The sequence below is a fragment of the Lissotriton helveticus genome, chromosome 3_1, assembly GCF_964261635.1.
Source record: "Lissotriton helveticus chromosome 3_1, aLisHel1.1, whole genome shotgun sequence".
Lineage (NCBI taxonomy): Eukaryota > Metazoa > Chordata > Amphibia > Caudata > Salamandridae > Lissotriton > Lissotriton helveticus.
Genome location: NC_136061.1, coordinates 1,326,217,456 through 1,326,242,181, shown reverse-complemented (window position 1 = coordinate 1,326,242,181; position 24,726 = coordinate 1,326,217,456).

Sequence of the window (24,726 nt, the reverse complement as noted above, 5' to 3'; positions counted from 1 at the left end):
TTAGATTTTGATTTGGGCTAGTGCCAAAAAAGTGGTGCAATCCCAAAGCAAAATCTGGACCTCAACTAATAATATTTTATTTTTCCAAAGCCTTGCCTCATAGAAATTGGCAACAAGGCGTAGCATGGCAGTAAATCTCTTCTGCTTAATTGGTTGAAAAGTCTGCATTTTAAAATATTTTGTGGGGTTAAGGCATCTGCTACAGAGGTGCCCAGTAAATCACAGGAAATAATAATGGTGAGATAACTCTGGAGGTTAAAGCATTTGTTGGAGAGATCTGAGTTTTGTGAAGTCCCAGATTGGCATCAAATAACATGCAGATGAGAGGTTTTTATTTTATGTAGCTAGGTAGGTAAGCTTTGAACACAAAGATCCTTTCGTTAATTGCAGTTCATAAATTATACTCCTTCTAATATAGCACAGTGAGCTGTGAAGGACATGTGACTCCTACACCATATAACCCTCACTGACTCATGTAACACATCTTGTACATTGATTTACAGACATAATTTAATATTAATGTCTAATGTGTATGTTATGTAAAGCGCTCTGACACCCTGCATTGGGATGAGTATCGCTATAAAGAAGTAAAATAGTACTATTTAAATTGTTATTTTGTAAATACTTGGACAGACCAACACATCTGACATTCTTACAGTGCATGTACATGCTTACAAAAGGGGATTGAACAAAGTCAAAAGTATGCCTCTCTTTAAGTAGCTGTGAAGAGATAATAAGCTGTGAACTTTTGTTTCCCCTCCGTTGTATTTACAATAAAGTGAGGTTCCAGGCTGTTGCATAATACAACGGAAGCTGGTGGTGACAGGCTTAACACTAAGTAGACATGCGAGTGCTTTGTCCTGCTCAAAGCACTATGTAACTTCACTGCCCTCTAGGCGCTTGAGTGCATTTAGACTCTGGTGCCGTTCGCCGTGAATTGCTGCTGACTTTTTGGTGACTTTGGATCTTTACCTGTGCTTCAGGGGAAAGGCTGACCGTGGACCCTGTTGTGTGGTGAGGAGTAGCGCGACGGGACTGCGAGGACCAGCAACCCTGTAACCAGCGCAGCTGTGTGCCTCTTCCCGCCCCTGTCTCTTCACGCCCCTGCCTTCCCGTCAGCATATAACATCTCACGGCCCCCGCTTCGCAGGTGCTGTTCGCCGTAAATTGCTGCTGACTTTTTGGTGACTTTGGATCTTTACCTGTGCTTCAGGGGAAAGGCTGGCCGTGGACCCTGTTGTGTGGAGAGGAGTAGCGCGACGTGACTGCGAGGACCAGCAGCCCCGTAACCAGTGCAGCTTTGTGTCTCTTCCCGCCCCTGTCTCTTGACGCCCCTACCTGTGTGTATTTGACTGTGTGGGCCTACCGCTGCGCGGTACGCGCGCGGCCGCGCGCCGGGAGAAGCCTGGGACAAGGGCGGGACCGTCCAAGGCCATCATAGGCCAGAGGAGGCCGGGCTGGGCCAACCCCCTGACGCGCTGACATGCAAGTGAGACTTTATACAACTGTTTTGGTACTCATGAACATATTTTGATCTGGATACAGTTACCCTGCTGTGGCTACTAGCCTCTAGGTTTGTTTCTTAAAAATACAAAGTTATTTGTACAGCTGGGTAAATGGCGCTGCGATCTGGGAAGGGGAGGAAAGCAGTGACAGGCTCCATTGGGGGGACAATTACATGCACACTGGACCAGTTTGTAACTAGAGCAGCGGTAGTTCTAGAGCATGAAATAGCCCTAACTGAAAAGAGATTGTCATTAGAATTATTACACTCTAAACGTTCATCATTGGGCTTAATTATGTCAGCCGTAACACCTGAACAGTTGTGTGCCCGGTTATCTAATGGCGATAGATCTTCGGAGGTTATAGGGATTGTCGGGCACAATGACTGTAATTTGGTTAACACCACATTGGATAGCACCTCGTCGCTAGATGGCAGACCGATAGAAGTGAGCCCTTCCTATGTTTCTACTGATATGCGATCCAAAAAACGAGCAGCAGCCCCAGCATCGACTGGCAAAAGAAAGCATGGGGGTGGGAAGCAAAAGGGAAGATGTCCAAAAGTAATTAAGACAACCGGCAAAGGTGGAAATTTGATAACGTCAACTCAGGAATCACTAGGTAGCGCACTCTCACAAGTGTCTAGTGGTGCTGCTTGCATCCCTACTTTACAGACGTCCGAGCGACAATCTGAAATATCCCAAATTCCCGAAGGCTTCTTGGAATAAATTGAGCAGCTAGTAAAGTCTCTAATGCTGCCTCTACTTGAGAGAGTGAAAGTAGTGAATGAGAAGTTGGGGAAGTTAGAACAGGCAGCTGCAGCCAATTCGAATATACTAGAAACTCTTGCTGCCAGTATTCAGAACCTAGGCTCCGCATCACATATTTGTATAGCACGTGAGTCCATTAATACTACATTAGATATTCCCCTTGTAACATCAAATAGAGAGAATGAGACAAACAGGGCACAACCTGATGTGACCAGGAAAGCGGCAGAAAGGACTAATTCAAACATTAGGGTAGGGGCAAAAGAGACTGGGGGAGGGGTTGTAAAGGACAATAGAGCACCTGTACCAGTCGAGGATTTAATAAATGCGATACAGGGCAGTACAACTGCTGAGAACCAAAAAATTAAGTACCCTCGCATTGACTCAGCCCCTCATACAATGATATTGACAGGGGCCCCCGAGTTACATAATGGTAAAGCAGAACGTTATAGCGAACTGAAAAATAAGGTTATGTTTTGGCTAAATAACAACAGACCACTCCCGGGTAACACACATGCGGAAATACTGTTTGTCCGCAGGGTGAGTTGGCTGGGCCACAGAAAGAAGGAACTAAGGGGGGATTGCATCATTGTAAATTTTAGAGACATAAGAGTGGTAAGGTATATCTGTGAATGGCAAGGCTACATAGGTGATGGTGGCATTCAAAGTCATGACTTGAGCTATTTCTATCCGCGCCCTGGTTTTGACTTTTCCCTTTGTGCATTATCAAACTTGAGAGGAAATCAGTATAGAGGACTGACTCATGTACATAGAAACAAGTTTAGCATCCCCTTGGCTAACCGTTTTGACACATTACTAGGATTGGAGGGAGTGGATTGACTGGGGCATAGTTATCATAGTGCAAACCTTTAGAATTGCAAAGATTAGATAATATTTTAACTGTCGCATCTGTATCTGTATATTTTAAATTTGTTTTTAGATTTCGTAAAACGATTGTCTAAATGAATGAAATCATGACTTTCATACTTTCTTTTAATTCTGTATTTTAAATTTTGCTTTTTAAGGTAAACTTTCAGAAACATCATGATTTACTTGTACTTTTATGGTTGTTTTTAACTAATAACCGAATAAAGTTTATACTAGTTACCCCCCATGTAACAGAAAGCCCGATTCTGGGTGAAGTTGGTACAGTAATACAAAATAGTCAGACCGAACAAAGTATACACTTAAGGGAATCTGACAAGGACCGTGCAGATATTACGGGTACCAGTGGTAATGCTGTTAACGCACTGGAAATAGCTGAAGGAGTCCTTGGTGGAACTGTTAACACGGTGGGGGCTATACACTCAAAGGGAATATGGGCAATAATATTTTGGAACATTGCGGGCTAAAAAACTAAAATGTTAAATAGCGACTGGGTAACAAAGATTGACGAGTACGATATAATAAGCCTACAGGAAACTTGGTCGAAAGAGGCCCTACATTTATGCGGCTATAAGACCTTTCACTCACCGGCAATCGGCTCAAGACGTGGTAGAGCTCAAGGGGGACAACCTATCTGTGAAACCTATTTAAGTGCCGAAATATGGAGATGGTCTTTAATAATAGGTACTATCACATAATCCGGATAGTGATTGACTTAGAGTTACATATGATCATTGTCAACTTTTACAATAATGTAATGGTGAATGCCATGGAACAAACATTGAAAAATGTGGTCAAAGATATCAGGTGTCTACTAGAAGTAAGAGCTAAATCAGTCTGCGTCATATGGGGGGGGGGGGACTTTAATTGCTCCTTATGTAAACGTGAGGAAAATGGACCCTGTGGCTTAATGCTGGATAAGTTGACCAGCTTGTCATTTTGAACATACCATCTGTGGAGACTACCTAAATGAGATAATCTTTCATGTGATTTAGGGTTTGCAAATAAAATTGGTCGCAGTAATGTCCCTTTTTGCCCAACGTTTAATGGCAGAGGAGCGTACACTACGATAGATTTGTATTAATCTCGGCCAGGTTTGGTGAGGCGGTTCAAGAGTTAAAAACTTTGGACAACCCTCTGAGTGACCATTTCCCCTTGAGTGTGGAGATAATAAAACTAGGAAAAGTTCAGCCTAAATCATGCCTCCCTATAGAGCATGTGAGGAACATTGATCTAGTTCGTCAGAACGGTTACGCCCTAAAATGGAGCAAAGTGGTACCGGAAGATTTTATGGTAAAGATTTTAAAGACATGTAATTTAAGTATGAAAGCTTGTCTTGAGGAAAATCCCGATGATCAGGTGGTTACCTCAAATTTTAAGATCATTGCAGAAACGATCAAGAATAGTCTTTGGGTAGAGTTAAAAAGTGTCAAGGAAAAACAAATGATCTTAAAAGAACATTGCTACAGGGGTGCAGGGATATGCCGCTTGTTGGTAAAAGGTCTGTCCCTGCGCTCTTGTTCGCGGATGACACAGTTTTGATGGCCAGGACACGGCTGGCCATGCAAATAATGTTAAACAGTTTTACAGGCTTTATGAACAACCTTGACCTGAAAACTAACTGTTCTAAAACCTTTTGCATGATTTATGGCCCACGGCAACAGAAAAAGGAAAAAAACAATATACGTTGGCTCAAGACCCCTTGAACATACATCCACTTTTCCATATCTTGGCGTACTTTTTGACCAAACGTATCGATGGAACGATGGAATTCAAACTAGGAGACTAATGTTTTGTAAATCTATTATGGCTCTAAAAACTTTTAGTCAAAGGATGATACAAAATCCCATAGGGGAGCTTTTAACCATTTACAGAGCTACTTGTGTGGCAGTCGCCACATATGGAACGGGTTTATGGGGGCACATGAAAGTGAAACCACTACAGGTGGTTGAGACCATCTTTTTGAAATTCCTCCTAGCGGTTCCCGATAGCGTATCAACATATGTCTGCCATGCAGAATTAGGGGAACCTTATTTAGAAGACACTATCAGGGTTGCTCCAATCCTTTTGTGGCACAGGGTTTGGACAACTGAGGAATGTGCCCTCAATCGCTCTATTTTAAGGGACGTAATGAATCTGGATAACGCTGGTAAGGTGGGGTGGCTAGGATATGTGATGACATTTCTTACGAACATAGGCCACCGGGAATATTACGAGGACCCCTTAAGTATTAGTAACGTCTCAAGGAAAAGCTTTAAGGGCATATATATGAGATATCTGGGCGATCTGAGAACCAACACAGAAATATCGAAAAAAAAAGTGATCGCACACCAATTAATAAAGACCTCAGATTATATGCAACCTTATATTAGCCTGAAAAGGAGTGACTTTGAGAGGTTCTTACTGACGCGTTTCAGACTAGATTTCTTGTTTAGATCCCTTAGCTTCCCTGTTATGAATACTTGGTCGAAACATCTTACTAAGTGCCAATGTGATGATCTGTCCAAGCAGTCAGACATTCACATACTTTTTTTCTGTAGATTTTACACAAACCCCAGGAGGAGATGGATTGTGCCCTTTACTCGAAGATAATGGAATGTAATAAATGTCGCCCTGCTTTTTTAGAATTGCAAAGATTAGATAATATTTTAACTGTCGCATCTGTATCTGTATATTTTAAATTTGTTTTTAGATTTCGTAAAACGATTGTCTAAATGAATGAAATCATGACTTTCATACTTTCTTTTAATTCTGTATTTTAAATTTTGCTTTTTAAGGTAAGCTTTCAGAAACATCATGATTTACTTGTACTTTTATGGTTGTTTTTAACTAATAACCGAATAAAGTTTATACTTGACTTGACTCTGGATATGGTGCTGCTGAAAAATTAAGTACACTGCAACTCACAACCACCATAGCAATGGGAGCCTCTCCCACTGCCCGCCAGTGAGTCTGAGACCTACACAGAGATGTATGAACGTTCTAAATGTAAACTGTGGAATACAGGGCGTTATGGCTATGATGACTCAGCAGCACGAAAGGCCAATACTTTCCCATACCTCTCCAAGCCGCCAAGTATGTTTTAGTGCTATGTACATGTAACGTCGCAGAGTTCTCCCACCCACTCAGCAAAATAAAAGACACAGGATGGACGAGTCTCAGCTCTCGGAGGGCCAAGCTGGACAAACGAGCTCTCTATTAAACTGCATGAAACAGGTATTTAAAATCTGGCAGCTGCTCCCTTGAAGCAGGCAACATCTTGAACTGAAGCTCCCCCATCAATAAAGCGTAAATAATATTAAACCACCTGTAAAAAGGGCGAGTCTTGCATTTTGTGTGGTGCACGCAAGCCATCATTGGAGAAATGCAACAGAGGAGATTTATATGTTCAGAGGGGAAATTTCACAGCCCGCCACTCTGCATACATTACAAGAATGTTTTCATCAGTTCCACGGACAGTTCAAACTATAAAAACAAGAAGAATGCAGGAATTCCTCAACAGACCTGCAGACGATTTAGTCTCCATAATTACTTTCGCTGCTCTTCCTGCAGAAGACAGGACTGCTGCACCTTTCTGTCGCCCACCCACCAAGCCCTGATTTCGCGGGCACTTTTGTAAAAAGGGCAGCCTTTTTACAAAAGTGCTGATTTTGCAATTATTTTGCAAATCGTGAAATCCTGGAGGGCTGATTAACCTGGCTAGCACCGATCATCAGCTGGATGTTTTTTTTGTTTCTTTTCTCTCTTTCCTCTTTGTTAATATTTTGTATATGCCAACCTTATTGAAAGACAAAAGATTTTTTTTCCGTCCCAAATTTGTTATGCTGGAATCTCAAATTACTTAAAAGATCGATGCTCTAACTTCTTGAACTCTGGCCTGACCAGGGGAGGGTGAAGTGAGGTCATGGGATTAACTGCAGACATTGCTAAATTAGCAATAGTTACTATAAGCTTGGCAGCCATTTTGCTGCTTTTGCACGTATTACTATATTGCTTTTTTCTCTCATTGATAGACTGCTGGTGCATTTTCGCAGGAGAACTGTCTGCCTTTCACACATTTAGCTGTACACTGTGCTCCTATTTTGCACAGCGTGTTCAAGGTCGAAAACAATGTAGCTGGTGATTCACTTTGGTCAGTCCAGCGCCCATAGACACAACATAGAACACAGCTACATTCCTGAAAGTCGGGTGCTTTTAATATTGCATTGCATGCATGAAAAGGCACTTGGAGAGATTCATTCCAATGAAGAAGAACTGTGCTTGTCCTGAGATGTGATTCCTTGCATCTAGACTTGGAGGTATGGGGTCCCCCTGGCAAAGTCCAGAGGTCTTCTATAAATATTTTAAAGTAGCTTAGCACACGGGGAGGGTGGTAAGGTGATGTAGCCCTGTTTCCACTCTCATTATAATATGGTTTCCACTTTTGTTCTTTATGGAATTGTAACCATGCTGATTATATTTTTCTTATGCATTTTGCTGCTAGTATTGGCTCATGTACTGCATTATAGAGCCTGTTAGTTAAAATAAACATTTTAAACTATACTGTGTCTCTGTTTACTCACGTTGTGGACAAGTATGAGTCTTTGAATCTTTGAACGAAAGAGTGTTCTTCTTTCCGCAATTCCTGAGAGGGACCGAGTGACATGTCCTAGGATGTCTACTCATTAGTAGCTTTGCTGTAGTTCGGAGAACGAATGAGACACTACAGCTAGTCGAATTGGGGTTCTGGGCACCGAGGTGGGTTTTCTGGGACACCACTGCACACCGAGGTCCTGGTTTCCTGTGCATAGTGTGTATGTGCAGAATCCCTGCAACATGGGGGTGGGCAGCAGTTTGCTGTATAATTCTGATTGTGTATTACAGTAGATCTTGTCTGCGGACCATTCAGCAACAATAGGGCTAGGCCCTCTGGCCCACCTCATTGTCATCCTACTTTTTGCTAGTAGGAGGCCCATGCCAATCAATCGCTGCACGTCTTTACCCAGCTGTTTCATCCATCGTAACAGTGCCACCAGGGGGTCATATGTCAGCGACGATCCAGCTATATTACTCAGTATGCAAACACTGATTCCCAAAATCTAGCGATCCCTGGACATGACCAAGCAACGTGCATAAACCCGGCGGGGCTCAGTTTGTAGCACTCACATTCAGCGGAGTCACGCAGCCCATACCTGCATAGCCTCTCAGGAGTAAAATATATATTATATTAAGATACTTGAAATGAACCAGGCAATGCCTCCCATTTAGTGAAACTTGTTGTTTGACCTCGCAGCAATATCGCCAGGTGACGTCATCTATCACCACTCCCAAGTCATTCGGCCAATCTAGTCTGGCTCTGGTGTAGTGGGTCCCGCAGTCCTGTTTTGTTATGCTGTCGATGGTGGACACCATCTTACTGGGTGTGTCTGATCTTAATAGCAATGATAAGGCAGCTACCTCTGGAGGTTAGCATATTGTCTCCTAGCATCTCCCGGAATGCAGCCTTAATCTATAGTAGTGAAATCTCACAAGTGGCGTGTAGTTGTGGCCCTATGCCACGATTTCAGCCAACTCTCGCACCTTGCCGTCAGTGAAAAATTGTCCTATTGTAGTAAAATTGACTGTTGCCAAAGCCCTGACCACCTCCGTCTCGCAGCATATCTGTAACCAGTAGCACCACTCCACCGGGTCAGGGGAGTGTAAGACAGGGCCCGCCTGTTGTTTAAGCAGGTTCAGCAATGCGTGTGCAACAGAGTTAACTAAGTCTAAGGCTCCTGATTGCCTGGATGTGGCGTGAAACAGCATAGGGGAGGGAGCCGCAGCAACTTTTTACATCTGCAGGTGCAGGAGGCCAACCTGCTCATGGGCCCAGTAATATGCATGGGAACATTGTGCTATGCTGTAGTATAACTCCATATCTGGAGTGCAGAGTCCTCCCATAGAGTATGGCAATGTTAGGAAATCCCACTTAACCTGTGCGTGTTTGCCTGCCCATGCCAATTTCAGCAGTAGTGAGCGGATCATTTTGAATATGTGGGCAGGAAGTACCATTGGTATATCTGTAAACAGAAACTGGAACCACCACCATCTTCATGAGGGATATGCATCCCATCAGAGACAATAGAAGATGGATCCATTTATCTACATCTGTTTCTCCTGCAATTGTCCTGCCGTAGTTTTCCCTTAAGACCAGCTCAGAGTCCTTCTGCACCTGTATCCCCAGATAGCAGACAGGGTCAGGTGTCCATATTAAAGGGAACTCCAATTCTATTGGCGTTATAGCCGCAGTGAGTGGGTAAATAGTGGACTTGGCCCAATTCATTTTTTAGGCCAGGAAGGTCCCCATATCTCACCACTTCGTGCAGGACAGGGGACAAATTAATCTGCGGGTCTCTAACATACAGAAGAGTGTCCTCTGCTTACGCTGACAAAATAAGATTACACCCCGAGAAGCGGATTCCGCTTTGCCCATGGTACTCTCTCAATGCGCAGGCCAGTGGCTCAACTATTAGGGCATATAGCAATGACGATAGTGGGCATCCTTGGCCGGTGCCCTAGATATCGCAATGGGCGAAGTTACCATATCTCCCACTCTGATCCTATCTGCGGAGGTATTATACAGGACCGACTCCAGCTTTAGGAATATCTCTCCCACTCCCAGTTTTCTCAATACTGCACGCATGAAAGGCACCTCCACAGAGTCAAACGCCTTCTCTGCGTCTAGGAAGACCGCTGCAGCTTTAACTTCCGATTTAATGTGTTGTATGGACCCACAGTTCACAGGTTACAAGACAGGCTGCGTCCAGGCACAAAACCCGACTGTTCCGGACCCACCATGAGTGGGACAAGCGGCGCTAGCATGTTAGCTAGAATCTTTGCAAATATCTTAGTATCCACATTGATGAGTGACAGAGGCCTATAAGATGGATATTGGGGGTTTGTTAGGTTTTAGAATTGTGACTATTAAAGCTTCCCTCATAGAGGGGGGCATTTTTCCTTCTCCTCGAATAGCGTGACAAGGTATGGAATGAGCAAGTACTTCAATTATTTGTTGAAGGAAATGGTATGACCGTCCTGCCCAGGGGAACTACCCATTCTCATTGTTTTGAGTGCCTCTATTATCTCTTCAGCTTCTAGAGGCCGCATTAAATATTCCCTGTGTTCATCTGCCAGCCATGGCATCTTGATATGCTCCAAATAGTCTTGGATTTCTGCCTCCTGCGCAGTCATTCTAGCTCTAAAGAGTAATACTGGTGGAATCTGTCTGCTATTTTATCTAGATCACTCCACTGTTCACCACCCTCGGCTCTCAACTCGGTCACACAGCCCAGATTTCTCCTGTGTCTCAACAATGCCACCAGATCGGCGCCCGGCCTCTCTCCCCCAAATGGTCTGGCTTCAGCATACTTCCCCATATGTATGACCTGCTGTCCGCTGCCTCATGGTATTCCTCCAAAGCAGATTTCAGGTCATCGTTATCCCAGCATTCCCTCCCTCTAAGACCTCTCTCTCTAGCTCCTTTAATCTACCTTCCAAGCTGGCTAGACTCCCTATGATGGAGCGGAAAACTTCAGAATGTTTAGACATTGCCATCCTTTGGATATAAACTTTGAATGTCTCCCATACATAGAGAAATGAGGAACGGATCCTTTATTAGTGTCAAAGAAGCTTTCTCTGGCCTTGGCCATTTTGGACCAAAATGCGCTATCCAGCAAGGAGTAAGGCAGGAACCGCCAGGTAAAAGGAGCTGGACCTTTTGGTGGACACTCAATGTCCAGCACAGCCAGCACAATCTGAGAGGGAACATGTGCCTAGACACGAATCAGTAATCAATTCTGGTTTACAGGTCGTGGGGGGCTGAGTAATGAGTATATCCTCCTACAGTAGGGGAGCGCGTTCGCAACACGTCTAACATATTTAGCCTGATAGCAGCGTCGATAATGACTGGCTGCTGTTAAAGGGCGCCGAGAGGGACCTCCAGAGCGGTCTATTGCCGCGTCAAGCACACAATTCAAGTCTCCCCTCCACATTTGCAGTAAAGAGGAAATGTTGGTTAATCACTCAAACAGCTCCTGATAAAATGTAGGGTTATCAAAGTTAGGGCCCTATATATTGACCATAATGAAGTCCACGCCATTTCCCCTGCACCTAGAAATAGCTAACCTCCCGCCTGTGTCTGTTTTGAGCGCCTCTAACTATATCCTTGATTTAGGGTTGAACCAGGTGAGCACACCCCTAGAATGCGTGGTAAACCCAGCAGCATGTAGAGACCCATGTAGGCGCCTACTGCTAAGCATTTTGCTGTCTGTAGGGAGATGGGACTCTTGCAGCAAAGCGGCATCAATCCCGTGTCTGGTAAGATACGGCACCACCTTTCGTAATTTCTGAAAATCGTTTAGGCACCTAATATTCCATGTATCAGACGAACCTTATTACTTGGTGTCTGTGACATTCCGACCTGAACCCGCTAGTACTATGCCGTGACTGTCTTTCATGTGGCTCAACAGTTCTTCAATGATTAAAAGCCCTATATACATATTATATAAATCACATACACACTCTGCCTCTGTGAAAATAAAGAAACATTTAAATCCCCCAAAAGTCCCACCTCCCACGCTATGCAAACCCCAACAGAGCTTAGTCAGAATTCCTTCCATTCCCCTCAATTTAAAGAACTTTCTTGGCTATCTGCAGAGCAGTGATTGACATGCAGAGGCGGATGTTATCTGCTCACAGCTTGGGTGAACACTGATAGAAAAAGAACCATGGTGAGTCATAGCCATCTGCACGTCCTTTAGCCCCATCGCCAGGCACGCTATTCGCTGGGCGCATATACAAATCAAGGTAGTTGCATTATCCCTCCCTCAGGTGCCCCCAGCAACGTTAGAGTAAGTCTGCGGTTTATAATATCTATGCTAATATGCAATGTCTTACTCACTTCGCACTACACTGAAGTCACTCGAGTCTGTGGCACGTACTACATCAATAGTAGGGAGCAAGCGTCTGCATGTCCAATCAGGTGCAAATCTATTTACAAATCATGTTCGGCCTACCTGTACGTACATTTTGCAGGTCATTAGGTGTCCACTTCATTCTTGCTCGTCTGGGTCTGCACCTACCACTCCAGTCATCCCCTAGTGCCCCCGGCCGGCCCCAGCCTTGTCGTATTCCTTAAGGACTTTCTGCAATGCCTTTAGATCAGTGAAGATTTTTGATTTCCCTTCAAAATTTACCCTTAGTCTAGCCGGGTACAGCATTGCGTACTCCAGGTTCTTTTCAGGGAGGCGCCACTTCAAGGGAGCAAACTGGCACCTCGCTTCCTGCACTCTGATGGTAAAGTCCAGAAAGAGCTATATCAAGGAGCCCTCAAATAGCAGTTCAGGCTTCTCCCTGGACTGTTTCCGCACAGAGTCCCTATCTCTGTAGTTTAACAGCTTGACTATTACAGGCCGTGGGGGAGCACCAGGTGGAGGCCTGGGTTCCCGGGAGTGGTGAGCACGCTCCCCTATGAACATATCAGAAAAGGAGTCCCGGCCCAGAAGTGACACCTGCAACTGTTCCACAAACACTTCCATATTGCCCATGGCTGTTGATTCAGGCAGTCCAGTAATGCACATATAACTCCTCCTAGATCTCGCCTCCAGGTCCTCTGCCTCGTCTTGAAGGACACCTAGTATCTTCCCCATCTGTTTCTGGGCGCTATAAATTTCCATTTGGGCTTTCTCCACTTCAGTGACACGTCTCTCCAGCACTTCTAACCGCTTGGCATGTTTGTCCAGTCTTTCCGGCATGCGGTCCACATGGTAGGCCAATTAGTCAATCTTGTCGTTTATGGTGGACTGCCTTTTCTGCATGGCTGCCAATATCTGGTGTATGTCTCTCTCGGCTTCCCCCAGGTCATCACTCGGCTCTTCGACTGATCGATCCCTCCTTGCCTCTTTCTGCCGGGACTTTCGTTGCTCAAACTGTAACTTAGACTGGGTCCTGTCTACTTTGCCCATCGTACTAGTGTGCCCCCCGGGTCTGACCCGACCGCCAATAGCCTCCCGGATCTCTGCAGCTAAGTTTACGGGGGGCAAGAATACCTCTCCCCTGCAGTGATTAGGACTTTTATGTGAATGGAAAAAGCGAAGAGAAAATTGTGAATAAAATAACGATAAAAAAGGATTACACAGGATAAAAATGGAGTATTTATTTTATGATGGGATTTGTGGAATACATCCTTAATTTGATGTGCGACTTGTGGATGGAGCGCCAAGGCGCTCCACTGTTCATAATGTTATACCCATGTGCTGCTGGGGTAGAGCACATCGCCAGTCTGCACACTAAACATTGCCTATGAGTACACTGTAAAAATGGACTGTGAAACATGAAGGTGTGCATCTTGTCATATTAAAAGAACATTCCTGCGTTTATGTCAGCAGCTTGTTGGTCTGCTCATTCTTCTGCTCTCGCAGCCATCAGCATTTTCTCTAGAATGCTTGTTTCTCTCTGCATGCGCCTTCTGAACGAATCAGAAAGGCACCCATCAATGACGCTGAGGCGCATGGCTTCTTGGTCGGTTGAGTCACAGAACATGCAATGTTTAATGAATACATCAAATCTTTCAACAAACTCGTCAATTATTTCACCAACCTGTTGTGCTTGTTTGAAGATATACCTTTCACAGTCGACATTCGGCATTGGATTGAACTTGGCCTCCAACTTCTTTTATCTTATTCTTTTGGAATGATTTGGCATCAGTGTGTGGGATTTTCTTTAGCACTTCTTTCACTTCATCACCTTCATGGTTTTTCATGTATTTGATGATCTTCTTGTCCCCTTCTTCTAGCGTTTCTATGAAGGCATCAAATGTTTCGATCCATGCAGTCCACCTGGCACTGTTCAGGCGATCACAGAGCAGGCTGGCACCCACCGACAATTTCTGCAAGCACTAGCCTTGTGCTTAAACCTGGGTCGCAGAATGCTTCAATAACCCTTGATGGTGAGTATGTTTTCTGTTTCTTGTACCTTGTTGTTGCTATTTCTTGCTTTGTCTGACTAATTGCTCTTCATTCAGAGTGAAGCACAGTGTCTCTGTCGACCACCTCAGCAGTGATTTTGGTGGGCGTTTTGAATATGCTCCTCTGCAGGGCCTTGAATCTCTTCTGCTGTTGTGTACAGACTGGAGCACGGCTTTGACTCCAAATGTGCCAGTCCCAAACTGCTTTGCATCAGTTATGGGCACATGTGGCATGCACAAGCGCTTTGCTGTACTTTTGTAAACTCTCAAGGAGAGCAGTCTTGTTTTCTTTTGACACATGTTGCCTACTCATCTCCAGTTGTAGCATCTTCCCCAGCCCTGAAGCACACAGATGAATTACGTCACACAGGAGCTGTGGTTAAGTATTACTTTATTTCTCCGGATACACTCACACTGTGCATTACTTCATGCTTCCTATTAAAAACACCCTAACACCTCCCCACATATTACTACGTTCCTTTTCTGAGTCTGCCCAGAACCACGTGGGTCCTAGTGCGCATAACATCAGTATGTAACAGAATGTATGTAATTAGGCACTGCCTTATTTCTTTGGCAACAGTAGCGATAATAACTTGTTTTGTGGATAGCTCCTCATACTATACTTCCGTTGATTCCAAGCACTGTACATATAATGTCTCACTATTAACAAATGTAATGGAACTCAGTTTATACACTTCAGAAGGATGGCAAGCAGAAACAGCCAGCAAGCGTTAAACTCACCAATGAGGTGTGGGTGCATTTGAATCCTTATCCTGAAATCACAAATTCAATGCAGCCTCATTTGATAGTAACTTCATAAGTGCCTTATAAAGTGTTTTAAATTGGGTAGGTTGTCATCATCATAAACTGCAAATTGGGATCACCTATAATAAAGTCTTACTGCCTAGTACAGTACCTGGACATGAAGCGAAGCAGAGCTTGCTGTGGGTTGGCACCTAGGGACATTGCTGGAGCCGGCTGTGGGGGGTGGCGGTCCCCAGGGCCATGGAGAGCTCCTGGAGGGTAGCTTCACGGTCCCCCTCCCATCTTCTCTGTAGCCCCGGGGAGGTGGTGGTCCCCGGGGTCCACAACGGACCCCCGCCTTTACTTGATTTGTGCCCGGGGAGGTGACGGTCTGTGGGGCTGTGAGGGGGGCTGGAGCCCCCCACGCATGTTGTAATGTAGCCCTGGGGAGGTGGTGGTCCACGGGGCAGTGGGGGGTGCATGGCCCCCCACTTTTATTTTGGAAATATCTCTGGGGAGTTGGCAGTCCCCAGGGCTTTGTGGGGGGCAAGAGCACCCCACGCATTCATTTTATAAAGAAAGACCCGAGGAGGTGGTGGTCCCCGGGGCTGCAGAGACCCGCACGGACCCCCACATCTCATTTTAACATTGTCCCCGGGAACCGGCACACACAGCACACCCAGGGGCTTCAAGGAAACCAACGCAAATCTCGCAAAAAATGTAAAATAAATGCTTTTTTTGGCCCAGGGGGTTACAGTGTTTCTACTCTGCCTACTTTTCTTAATTGTTAACGTTTTTCTACCTTTTTCCTTGTGACTCGGACTTATGATATCTGTATATCTGAGAAATGTTTACATTTCTCAGGAACTACTGAATGGATTTACAACATTTAACAAAAAGAGTGCTTTCTGAACCAAAAGCTAGCTTTTTGCCAAATTTGGTGTAATTCCGTTCAGCAGTTTGGGCTACAGTCGTGTCTAAAGTTTCCTATGGAAATTACATGGAGAAAAAGTGTGTTGGGACCCCCCTTTTTCTCACCCACCTTGACAGATCACCCTGAAACTATTAACACAACAGCTGACATGAGTGGGCCATTAGTTTTTTAAATTTCGCAAAGATTCGACAAACGGTGTGAAAGATATTGGCTAACGAAAAAATGCTTTTTGAATAGAAACAAGGTCCTAACTATAATTACTTCTTGGTGACCGCCAGTAGGTAATATATCTATCTATCTATCTATCTATCTATCTATCTATCTATCTATCTATCTATCTATCTATCTATCTATCTATCTATCTATCTATCTATCTATCTATCTATCTATCTATCTATCTATCTATCTATCTATCTATCTATCTATCTATCTATCTATCTGTCTGTCTGTCTGTCTGTCTGTCTGTCTGTCTGTCTATCTATCTATCTATCTATCTATCTATCTATCTATCTATCTATCTATCTATCTATCTATCTATCTATCTAGCTAGATAAATATATTTCCCACTGAAAAAAACAAAGAATATAGTAATGTTACTGTTAGGTATCATAAAAAGATCTGTTTTCGTTTAATAAAAAAAGGAAATTCACTGCAAACAACAAAGGTTAAAGTATTGTTAAAGTTAGGTGAATTTGTCAGTGTCAATATTAATGTTTTGAACTAAAAAAAAACACAGCAATTCACCAGTTGTAGTTAGCAGTGCTAACAATAACTTGCACACCCGCCTTGCACCGCTTATGACCTCACATATGACATCACTCATGACATGATCTATGACATCTCAAATGATATAATTAATGACATAACTAGAGCTACTGGATTTTGATGTACATAGATCTTCTTTTCCTCACTTTAGCCACCTTAGTCTGCTAAACAATATCTCCTTTAATAGTCTTTTTATGGCAGGCTAGGTAGCAAAATAGTCTATGCAGAAATGTAGATTTATAAAATTTGCAAAAAGAAGTCCAGCCGGGAATATGGAATCTACCAGTTTGTTACAACTATTATAGGAATGTAGAAGTATTGTAGATGCCGTCATTCTGAAAGGATAGCTTAAACAAACTTAGCTCATGCAACCAAACTAGACAGGTTTTCAGCTGCCTACACATTCTTTCAATTGGCAGATACTACCTCTCCCCAGGTACTTATTGCTCAAGCAGATAAGAACCCTCCTTACATAAATAAAGCAATTTTTTTCTGTTTAAATAAGCAGATCATTTTGCCATCAAAAACAAGTTGAGCTACACAGAACAAGCTTCTCCAAAAGTACAGGTGTTGCTGAAGACAGTATAAACAACATCAGTTGTGCAATTAAGTTTTTTTCCTCACTTTCCACACAGTAACTGTTCCCTCTTTCTACTAAAGTAAACAGTTTTTGTTTTCCTTTTCCATATAATGTGTGACATGGTACTGCTGTATTTCAGAGCTTCTGTTTTCCATTTGCTTCCAAAAAAGACAAAATTGAAAGTTACATACTAATCAATAATTGATAAGAGTGATACATCACCATATTGTTTGGAGATTTCTCTCTTTTTTCACCCAAAATCACATATTTATTAATACGGTACTACTAACTTCATATCAATTTTACTTTGAAAATTCCACAACCTCAAACACTGTATATTTCTCTACAAATACATTATAACATGCCTTCAAACAGGGTTCCATAGCAATTTGTAAACTAACACATTCCTATTTACACACCTTTTGTAACAGTGAGTATAATGTTTTACTCTAGAAATACCAATATCTCTACTCAAACATCTCATAGGGTAAAATATTTGTAGTGTAAAGTTCATAAACACACTAGGCCTTGTATTAACAGATTGCAGATTCTTTCTTTTGTAATTTCAGAAACACTCCCTCATTTACTTAGAACTATATATAAATTAAACAATTAATGTTTTAACACAACATGCAAAACTTTGTGATATCTCTCTTATCCTAATCCCTACCTCTCAGAAGCTATATTAACAAACATAGACTTCTAGAAACAGCTTTTCACTCAGTTAAAATTAAATAGAAACGTTTTACCAACAGTAGTGCACTTACCAACACTTCTCAACAAAGTTCATAAAGTATATTTTTAATTACCTGTACTTAGAGCAGTTTCGTATAAGCAACTGAAGACACCAGTCTGTCTCACTTCCAAATTCAGTCACTTCTATTGAGCACAACTCAAACTGGCTTCCTTCTCCTCAAATCAATAAGAACATGTGAAATATCACTAGTTGTGCACCAGGTCACATCACAGCATTTCTTCAACCGTGTAATAAAAATGGTAACTATAGGTTGAACCATGGCCCTTTTTTTCTACTTTTCCCAATTATGATCTCATGTAATTTTCCATCATGGCCTCGCTAACTTCTTGTGAGAATGCATTCCTCCATGTGGCAAGCAACAGTCCCTGAAGCTTGTGAGCTCTTCCGAGAGTCTTGCGGGATTGCGACAAAATCATAGGGCAATAGTAGTATGTAGGACGGAGTATCCTTTTCACTGAGACCCAACTCTTACATGACAGGTGTGTGTAGGAGGGTGTGGGGAGAGACTGGCCTCTCCACATAGACCTCTTTCTCAGATGACAGGTGTGCATAGTAATGTGTGTTGAGGGACTGCCCTCTCCACTGAGACCTCTCACTTAGATGGCAGGTGTGCTTAGTGCTGTTTATGGAGAGAGACTAACATCTCCACTGAGACCTCAGTCTCAGATGATGGGTGTGCATAATAGGGTGTGTGGACAGAGCATGACCGTTCTTTTGAGAAGCCTCTCTTGGATGACAGGTGTGCGTAGTAGGATGTATGGGGAACGACTAGTCTTTCCACTGAGACCTGTCTTAGACGATGGGTATGCGTAGTAAAGTATGTGGTGAATGACTATTCTCTCTGCTGATGTATCTCTCTCTGATGATGGGTGTGCACTTGCTTAAGTTGAGAGAGACTACTCTTTCCTTTCAGACTTCTCTCTCAGATGGTAAGTCTGTATAGTAGAGAGTGTGACTTCTCCTTCCAGACCTCTCTCTCAGATATTGGGTGTGTGTAGTAGGGTGTGTGTAGAGAGACTGGCTTCTCCACTGAGACCTCTGTCTCAGATGACAGGTGTGCGTAGTAGGTTGTGCTAGAGAGAATGCTCTTTCTCCTGAAACATCTCTCTGAGATGGCAGGTGTGCATATTAGGGTGTGTACATTGACTGGCCTCGCCTGTCAGACCTCTTCCTCAAATAATGGCTGAGCCTAATAGGGGCATGAACATGGACTACCGTCTCCTTCTAGACTTCTCTCTCAGATGACGGGTGTGTGTAGTAGGGTGTGGGGAGGGGCTGGCCTCTCCTTTCAGACCCCTCTCTCAGATGATAAATGTGTGTGGTGAGAGACTGGCCTCTCCACTGAGACGTCTCTCTCAGATGATGGTTGTCCGTCGTAAGGTGTGTGACTGGACGGACTTATTTTTTCATATCTGTGCCTGAGATGACGGGTGTGCCTAGTAGTGTGTGGTGAATGTCTGGCCTTTCCTTTCAGACCTCTCTATCAGATGATGGATGTGTGTTGCAGTGTGTGGGGTGGGACTGCCCTCTCCTGTCAGTAGGGTGTGTGGATGAAGTGGCCTCTCCTGTCAGACATAACAGCTGTGTGTAGTAGTAGTGTGTGGAGAGGGACTGTCCTCTCCTGTAAGACCTCTCTTTCAGATGATGTGGGTGTGTAGTAGGGTGTTTGACCTCTCTCACACATGATGGGTGTGATAAGTAGGGTATATGGAGAGACACTAGCCTCTTGACGAAGACCTCTGTCTCACATGACGGGTGTGCACAGTAAGGTGTGCTAAGAGAGACTTCTCTCTCTGCTGAGACATCTCTCTAAGATGACGTGTGTGCCTATTGCAATATGTACATGAACTGGCCTCTACTGGCAGATCGGTCTCTCACATGGCAGGTGTGCATTTTAGGGTGTGTACATGGACTGGCCTAGCCTGTCAAACATCCCCCTTAGATGTTGGATGTGCATAGGAAGGTATGTACATGGACTACCCCCTAACTACTAACACCTCTCTCAAATATCTTCTTTGTGTAGTAGGGTGTATGGTGAGAGACTGGCCTCTCCATTAATTCCTCTCCCTCAGATGACAGGTGTAGGTATTAGGGTGTGTACATGGACTGGCCTTTTTTAACAGGCCACTGAATCTGATGACAGATGTGCTTAGTAGGCTATGTGGAGAGAGACTGACATCTCCACTGAGACCTCTCTCTGGAATTACATTTGTACATAGTATGCTCTGTCCAAGTACTGTCCTCCTTGCTAACACCCTTCTCTCTGATAATGGGTGTGCATAGTATTGTATTGTAATTGCAGTTATATAGCGCTAACTACCCCTGACGAGGCGTCAAAGCACTTTTTTGGCTAGTAGCACGCTACTCCGGACCCCATAAAGGATTGGTGTTGAATTAGTATAGTGAAATATGAAAGCAATTTGAGTAGTGGATCGATTAGTCAGTTATTTGGATTCAGGAGGATAGCGAAGGGATAGAAGAGGGAAAAAGGTTTTCAATTTATATAGCGCTTGTTACCCTTGATGGAGTGTTGAAGCGCTTTTTTCGTCGAGTAGCACGCTACTCCAGAACCCATAAAGGATTAGTGGTGAATTAGTATAGTGAAATATGAAAGTAATTTGAGCGGTGGAAAGTAGTCAGTTATTTGGATTGAGAATGATAGCGGAGGAGTAGTAGGGGTTGGGAAGAGACTCTACTCTACTCACAACTCTTGCAAAGTTGATGGGCATAAATAGTAGACTCTGATAAAAGCACTCTCTAGTAACACTCCTTTCCACAGTAGCAAGCATGCATACTGCAGTGTATTCAAAGATCACTTGCTCCTTTCTACTTTTCACAATCCTGCAAGAGTCTCACAAGATCATAACTGTTTTTGAAAACCAGAATTAAGCATCCAGTTATCACAGTACTTAACTCTTCAACACTTCCTCTCAAAAACTAGCACCACAATATGCATTCCTACTAATGGAGTGTTTTGAGAGGGTCATTGATAGAATATCGATGTTCAAAAATCGAAAAAAATATAGACTACAAAAATATTGACTCCCATACCTACACAGGTAAGTACAAAAATATTGAACCAAAAATGTTGATTTAAAAAATATCAATGTTCAAAATATCGATTTAAATACACATATAAGATAAAATACATCATGGGCCAGCCAGCCAACATGGCGGACGCGACTTGTTAATACTCCGTCCATCGATCCCCTTTTATCCTAAGTAATTATCCTGACAGCGCCAAAGCTCAGGAGCAGTCGTCGGACGGAGTACAGCACCGGCGAAGAGTTGTACCGGGTGCTTTACACTTCTGGAAGTACTGCGACGAGAGCGGCGAGCGCGCAGTCCTGCTGACAGTTGGGCCGTGCACGGACATTTTGTGAACAGAGTTGCCCGCCTGCAGTGGAATGGCCGCTCCGCAGCCCTGACGGAACCCATGGCGGTGAGGGCACTGAGACGTGACAGCATCCCGTGGTGACCGGGGCACCCGTGCCCCCGCTGCGGCATCCCTCGTGCAGCTTGGGACAAGCTGAGGAGTGAGCGCTGAGCACGTGGACCCAGACGAGGTGACAGCGGGCGGGAGAAGTGACAGAGCCCACTGCAAGCACCCGAGCGTGTGCGGGCACTGTAGTGACGGCGCAACACTTTCACCGGCACTCGTCTGCAGCCCAAGACACCAGAAGACCACGCAAGGTTCCAGGTACTCTGGGCAGCGAGGGGCTGGCTGGCGGTGGAGCGGCGCGAGACTGCGCAATTCCGGGGGGAGATGCTGGGAGTTCCCCCCCGGAAGCTCCAAGTGTCAGAGCGGGCAATACCCCTTTGCGGACCCTTGCGCCCTGGAGGTTACACAGAGTGGGGGGAAATAACTGCATCAGTGCCTCACCGAGAAGCACACACGCTCAGCACGGCGAAAGTCAGGATAGGAGGCAGGGAACTAAGACCCCCCCGAGGTGAGCGGAAGCGCGAAAACCGGACGGCTGCCGAAGCTAGCTTCCGGAAATGTTGTTCTATTGGTGATGTCGGTTGTCCACTTATTATTTTTTGGCACAGTGTCCCGCGTTGGATGATCATAAGGCTTTGAGTTGAAAAAGGTAAGAGCTGTGTGAGGAGGTATTGAGGTGAGGAGCATCTAGACCAAATTCTAGAGGTTAAAACAGTGTCTTATTTTTTCTTCACAGCTATTGGGTCCTGAAGAGAACTCTACAGCGATTAAGAGTTCGAAACACGTAGACCAATTTTGTATAGCCATAAGAATGCTGAACAATAAGCTTTAATTAGACACAACAATACAAAGTGTTTAAATTTGGTTCTATGGCATTGTTTAATAATTTAAAGATTGAAGAGAATTGAATTGTAAATATTCTTTTGTGCACTGTGAATGTATAGGATGTTTGATTGAGTGCTTGAAAAGGTTGAATGAGAGATTGAATGTGTAAACTAGAATTTTGTAAAATTGAATGTTTTTATTGTGATTTTTTGGTTGCAATCATGATGTAAAAGATGTAAAGGTGTAAAAATTGCACAAATGTTTTGGTTTTGATAAAAAATAATTAAAATAAAAGATTGATTCAGACAGGGTTAGTAGTCTGGTAAACATGTTGTTGGATTTTCAATATAGTGATACGAATTGAGATAGAATAAGACAACAGTATTGGCAGTTGTTTAGTTAAATATTGGTCAGAGGCTTGGCCTTACTGTTGGGAGCCCAAACCCAGTGGTGTTATTTGTTGTTATAGCAGACAGTTGTCTACGAGGTTGCCTTGGTAGCGGCGACTTTTGGAGTTGGTATTTGTTGAGTGGACTTGCGGTTTTCGGTCCCGCGACGTGGGAAATAATTGGTATTGTTGCGACATATTTAGTTTGTTTGAGTGTGGTGAGTTATAGAATATCTGAAAATGAAACTTTTGCGTATAGCGAAGAACATATAAAAAAGCTTCTAGCTGCTCCTCCACTTTTTGCCTCTGCCTCATTGAGCATTTCAAAAATTGAATAATGATGGTTCTGTCGGACCGAAATACCCAGTGATTTAGTATTTCAATATTGTTTTTTGTGTACTTTGTCCCTAGTCAGGATACAAAGATAGCAATATTTATATCAAGACAATTAAATACACTGACCACAAGATAAAGCAGAAAGCGAAATTTTACTCAAACACTTTCATATTTTGAATTTGAAACACAAATAACTACAGATGCTGTCCCTAAAACACACTTAAAACATAATTGACACATAAGCTTTGTGCAAAACTTGATACACAATTAAAACAACAAGTAAAATTGTAAATTCATATACTCATTGACAAAGACAACTACATATACAATAATCTGATAGGTACAACAATGTAATCTTGGTTCCTAAGAGATTCTGAATAGTTGGTTCATATAATGAGGGATTGCGTCGACGTTTCGACCCTGGGGACGATGCGGTGATTTAGCGCATCTAGGGCGGGTCTTCATCAGGACTGTATACATGTAGGACAGCCTCTTGTGGACCTTGCTCCGCTTGGAGTCCTGGTCTCTTTCTGAAATGTACTGCTGGTCAGCCGACTCAGACAGCGTAGATGTTCCTCATACCTCTGCAATGATTACTTATACAGGAGGCAGAGTGAAGCGATTGGATGTGGAGGTCTATCCATCAGAAGGAGGGCTAGTAACAACTCTTTTTAAGAAACAAAGGAACCGGAACAAGGCCCTCCATTTTTCCAGCAATCACCCTCAGAACTTAAAAGAGAAGTGTATGTGTTTCCACGTTTTGTCCTAACTCTAATATGTTGAAAAAGGTGATAACCCAAAATTGGCATTTGGTGAAAAATCTAAATGAGACACTAAATAGTGTTCCATTGTTCGCCTTCAAAAGGAGCGCAGTATTGCGAATCAAATAGTGCATGCTGCACTACCCCAAAAGAATCCAGTGTCAGTTAGATCTTTTGTGGGGCTTCCACCCATACAGGGTCACCACAAATGCGGGACCTGTATATGCTGCTCCACGACAGAGGAAGGATGTATTTTTGAGCATAATAACATCCACTGGAAACATGAGACCTTCACAAATTGTAAATCACGGTACGTCGTGTGTGGGATAAAATGTCCCTGCAACATGTTATATATTGGAAAAACCAACCAAGAAATAAGAGCACGAATTATCCAACATAAATCAAGAATCAAAAACAACATTCAAACAGCCCCGTTGGTGAACCACTGGTGCCTCAACAATCATACAGAAAAAGACCTTGCCTGGACGATCATTTCAAAAGTGGAGACTGACCTAAGAGGCGGTGACCTCGATGCTAAACTATCCAGAAGAGAAGCCATGCTAATTGTCCAATACAATACCCCAGTTGATGGGCCCAATGAATTGTCGGAAATGTACAAACTAAGCTAAAAGTACCCCTCCGAAAACTTTTTTTCTGGCTGACCAAGGGAACCAATATTCACCTCTGTTTGCAATATTGATCATCACTGGATGCTAAAATATAAGATCATCGAGTGGAATCTAGTAGTAGACTGAGATGGGACAATCTAATAGAAGGAACCATTTGAAAAATGGAAGCACTTACAATAGAAGGAACCGTTCGACAAATGTAAGTATTTACAATAGAAGGAACCGTTAAAAAAAATGCAAGCATCAACAACATAAGAAAGTTTGACAATATACAGTGAAAAGAACGAAAGGATCGTGGAGCAATTAGTCAGTTTTTCTCTCCCCCTGCCACGGGTCACAAGACGTTTGAAAACAAAGGTGACCCCCCTGGGAACAAGTGTCTATATGAGAATGAACGAGCATCGCAATTACTTCAACTCCCAGAAACCATTG